The sequence below is a fragment of the Chaetura pelagica genome, unplaced genomic scaffold, assembly GCF_000747805.2.
Source record: "Chaetura pelagica isolate M959 unplaced genomic scaffold, ChaPel_1.0 scaffold347, whole genome shotgun sequence".
In the NCBI taxonomy this organism is placed as follows: domain Eukaryota; kingdom Metazoa; phylum Chordata; class Aves; order Apodiformes; family Apodidae; genus Chaetura; species Chaetura pelagica.
Window position 1 is genome coordinate 609,486 of NW_009954096.1, and position 5,218 is coordinate 614,703.

Here is a 5,218-nt window from a genome sequence, read left to right on the forward strand (position 1 = left end):
GGAATGGCATGGAAATGGAGCACTTGTTAATTGAATAGCCCTGGGTTCGGCTCCCATTGTACATTTCCAACAAGGTGCTTGTGTGATCCCTCCTATTGAATTTGCTTAAAATAAACCTTCAGGGCAGTTTGATGTCTTGGTAGGAAAGAAAACACCCCGTGGGCAAGGCCTGGGGGATTTCAATAGCTTTATTGCTCCAGGACAGACAAAAAAGCATGGAAAGGAGAACCTGTGGGAGCCATTCACGGCTGGGAAATCACTAGGCACACAATGCATTGTAGAGATGGTTGTAAAACCACCCAACACGAGTAAAACAGGAAATGTATAAGAGTTAAAATTGAGCTTTCAGTTAACCCCACCAAAAAAAAAAGTAAAATAAATCTTCTATTTTTCTGTGTTATCAAAGTTAGTTCAATATTTGCTTTATATACATCCTGTTCCGGACTTTGATTCCTCTATACAGCACACCTTCCTGCCTTGTAAGCTCTGATTTATTGCAGAAACTTCTTTCTTCTGAAGCTTTTGCTTTGCCTGCTTTAACTCTTTATCTTGTCTGCCCAAGAGCTGCTTTCGTCCATGGTCTTTTCCTGGTGTTTTGTGAAGCCCTGGAGAAAGGATAACTGAGGAGCCGAAGAGGGGACCTTATAGGGGACTTCAGGTATGGATGGGCTGCAGGATCCTCTGGAGGGAGATGCAGAGTATCTAGGGTGGCTTCTGTGGATCACATCAGGAGTTGGGTGGGTTTATCCAGGTTGTCTTTGAAGCCAAAGGATTGCAAGCACTGCTGCTGGAGCTTGGACTGTTGGAGCAGAGGAAGGAAAGCAGGTCCTAGTCCAGGTGCCCACCCTCTCCATCAGGCTTCTCTTTCCTAAAACCTGGTGTAGGATGTGGAGGCTTCATGCACCCTCCTGGTGGTGGTGCTGGGTTGGGGGTTGCTGTCCTCCCAGTGCCCTGAGGCTGTTTCCAGTCTTCACCACATTGTGGAGAACTTGGAGGAAGCACTTGGCTTGAGGTCAGGAGGGATGTCACCACCAGACAGGCAAGGTCCCAGAGGCAGGTTTCATGATGAAAACTGTTGAAAGATGCGTTTCCTGTGCAACAATAGGGAATTTTGTTGTCTTTCCCTGTGGAACCTCTTGAGATAAGGGCTGAAGTTCATCCTGTACCAGCAGACACATCCCTTCTCCCATTGCTGGCCCAAAGAAGAGCAATAAAAAATGGTATTACAAACTATGGTGCCTCTTAAATGCCTTGTGCTGTCAGAGGTGACCTGTCCCTCTTCTGTGCTCCATCCTGAACCTACCACCAGGATGACACACACCTACCCAACACATCTCCATGTGTACCAGTGACTACAGCTGCTATCAGGAGTTGCCTTGGAGAGAACAGAAGATTTCTCCTGTAAATTTTAGGAGGAAAATTCAGAAATTGGCTGTTCCTGGACTTGTTTAGTCCTGATCACAGCAGAAAGGGGAGAGGAGGCATCAGCCATCCTGCTCACAGGGAAGCACTTTTGCATCCTGCCATGGCTCTCAGCTGCTGGTCTGGCCTGAGGCAGGGATGCCAGGGTGGTTGGCTCCAGCTTTCTGCTGTTTATCAGCCAGTGGTGGGCACAGCTCAGATCTCTTTCCTCTGCAGCAATGGTTTGGCCATGGGGAACCTTGAACCCTTCCTCCAGGCCCAGCTCAGGTTGGCCAGGAGCTCAGAAGTTCATGGGGAGAGACAAAACCACAAACCTCTCCCTTTCTCTAAGGAAGAAATGTTTTATGATGAGGGTGGTGAAACCTTGGCCCTGGTTGCCCAGAGAGGTGTGAGATGCCCCATCCCTGAACACATTCCAGGTCAGGTTGGATGGGATTCTGAGCAACCTGATCTAGTTGAAGATGTCCCTGCTCACTGCAGGGGGGTTGAAACTGGATGATCCTGAAGGTCCCTTCCAACCCAAACCAGTCTAGGATTCTGTAAAGGACATGAAAGGCAATCCCCAGAGGAGGAGGGGTGGCCTTTTCTGTAAAACCAAGCAGTTTCACCCCTCAACACCCAGAGATCAGTCCAGGGGCAGTATCACCTGTCTAGGTTGGTGAAGGGGGGTGTGATCCCTTGGAACCCCCAGAGATGTGACTGTCTGTCAGGTTTTGCTGCCCTTGCTGGGGACCCTGAGGAGCTCCACACTCCTGCTCCCCCCTGGCTCCAGCAGGAACAAGCAAACAATTGTGTGATTCAGTAATGAAGTGGGAATGGGCTCCAGATGTGAGAATGTGGTTGGTGCAGATCTGCCAAAAGTGGACAAAAGATGAGAGCAGCCTCCCTGGAGTGAGGAAGAGCAGATTGGCCATGGTAGGTCAGATACTGCTAATTGCTGGGAATTATTGGAGCAATGTGAGATACAGGGGACCAGGGGTTTTGTGGCCCTTGGTGGTGTCTTGTTGGGAAGGACACAATGTTCCACAGCAGAGGTGAAAAGCAAAGCTGGTCTCCAGTAGGAGGAAGGAGAACCAGCCATGTTGCAATCCCAGGGTGCTGATATCCAGGAAGGGATTACAGCCTTGGGAAGCAGGGAGAGCATCTTTTCATGTGGGGTTTCTTTATCCCTACTTCAATGAGAGGCAATGCCATCCTGGGGGGCAGTAAGACAAGTGTGGCCAGCAGGTCAGGGAGGTTCTTCTCCCCCTCTGCTCTGCCCTGGGGAGGCCTCACCTGGAGCACTGGGCAGTCCTGGGCTCCCCAGTTCAAGACAGACAAGGACCTACTGGAGAGACAGCAGTCCATCCACTTCATTCTATCAAAGCCTGGTCCCATTTTTATCAGGGCCATTTCCATAGACTTTCCCAGGAGGTTGCTGGACCTGCTCTTCTCCAGAGGGGACACCTGCCAGAGAGTTTGATTCTCAGGAATGAAGACCCCTGGCCCAGGTTGCCCAGAGAAGCTGTGGCTGCCCCATCCCTGGCAGTGTTGAAGGGCAGGTTGCTAGCAAAATTAAGTAATTTTAACCATTAATTTTTAAGATTAGAGAATCCTTTAAAATTGACAATTAATGATCTAGGACTAGCATGAATCTTGAAAATTAGTTTCTAGCATTTTAATGGTTAACCTTTATTGTTTGATCTAACTACAACAGTAAATTTCACTGTCAAGGTACCTTTTGCATTTAAGCTTCAACTTCTGTTCCAATCTCTCAATTTCCATACAATTTGACTGTGTTTGTGCCTTCTGCTCTTAAGGAGTTAAGACCCTGGTGTTACATGCAATAAATCTTGATCTGTGCACATACATCTCATCTGTCCCCCCATCCTGCTGGGGACACCTTCCTAATTATTGCTCCTGAAGTCCTTTGCCTTGCAGCACCTGAAGGGGCTCCAGGAAAGCTGGGGAGGGGCTTGGGACAAGGGCAGGGAGTGAGAGGTGAGACATGAGGGAGAAATCCTTCCCTGTGAAGGTGGTGAGACCCTGGCCCAGGTTGCCCAGGGAAGCTGTGGCTGCCCCATCCCTGGCAGTGTTGAAGGGCAGGGTGGGTGGGGCTTGGAGCAGCCCTGGGTGGAGGTGTCCCTGCCCATGCAGGGGGTTGGATCTGGATGGTCTTGAAGGTCCTTCCAACCCAAACCAGTCTGTAGTGCTGATTCCATGATAATGAAGCATGTGGGTTGCTGCAAGTCTCCATGCTCAATGTTGAAAGAGAAGCTCAGTAGATGTGAAGGATGCTCCTACCTTTGCCTGGAGAAGACATCCCTCTGTCTCAGCAAGCCTTGAGGCTGCCAGGCAGCCCTTGAGGAGTTCACTGATCCCTGTGCAAGCCATGACCTCACAGAAAGCTGCTTTCAACTAGGGCCTCCAACCTCAGATTAATTTTTGTGATTTAACTGAGTTGGCTTATTTTCCTTTTTCTTCTTCTGTCTCTGTAAGTCAGAGTCTTTCAGTTGATTCCCATCATCTGCAGCCAGGTTTCCTCTTGCATTTCCAGGGGAAGAAAAGGGAGGTGGTGAACACTGGTCAGAAGGAAAAGCTCCTGGGGTTGGAGAGAACTGATGGGCCCTGAACCAGAGCACGACCTAGTCCTGAGTTGTTTGCACCTTTGCTTCAACACCAGCTTTTTGCTGCCATGTCAGGCCTGGTTTGCATGGCCTGCCTGGTCACACTGGGGCTTGCTGGAGGTTGCTCTTATAGCTTTGCCACCTTCTGGGTTCATCTTTCCCTTTCTGCTTTCCCCATCTGCAGAGCAAGTGAATTGTAGAATCATTTTGGTTGGAAAAGACTTTCCAGATCATCAAGTCCAACCACTCACCCAGCACTGCCAAGGCCACCACAGAGGCTCATCCTTCCTTCCATGGCTGTGTTCAGGCAGCCGTGCCACACAGAGGTACCTTTGATCACTCCTGCTGTGTTAGAAATACATCCTTAACTTGAGTGATGTTGCAGAGCTGCCTCCCACGGGGGGAAAGTAGGAAAGAAAGCAAAATAATGGGGAAAAGTTGTTGAGAGAATCTTTTCTCTGGCTTGGAATGAAAAGCTCAGTGAAAGAAGACTTTGAGCACCAAACCCCTTTTACCAGATCCTGCTTTCTAGTTGACCTTACAGATGATGTAAGGATGGGGAAGCCTTGATTCAGAGTGACAAATCCAGGTCACTGTGCTTGTGAGACCCCAGCACGTGTCTAAGGTCATGCAGGGCAGCAGATCCCTGCATGAAACCCTTCTCCCAGGTTAGCAGGGCCAGGAGCAGAGGTTACCCTGTTCTCCTCCCAGGGGACAATGAAAAGAAGGTAGCAGAAAGGAAACGAGTTGCACAGCTGCTTCCTGGCTTCTGTGTTGCCTCTTTGATGGCAACTATTTTTGGGATCTGAGCTGTGTTTTGTTCCCATTTTGAGATACCTGAAATATTCAACTCAGACTGTCCTTGGGGAAGGCTTAGGGGGGGGAGGGGGAAAAAGAGCACAGATTGAGCACATTTCTAGCAGTGAGAGGCTGAAATAAAACCAGAACTTACACAGGAGCTGGGACTGTGACAATAATGTGACTTGACAATGGGTCCCAGGCCTGGGGTCCCATCTTATGATGCCACCTTGGCCACAGGGGACCAAGATCTTCAAAACACGAGTTATTATTGTTATGGAGAAGAAAAAACTAACAGAAATGACAAAAAAAAATAGTTTCTGCTGTGTATATAAAGTAGAGGTGAACAAGAGGTCTGTGTGCAGAAGCTGGATGTTCCCTTGTGACCCCTC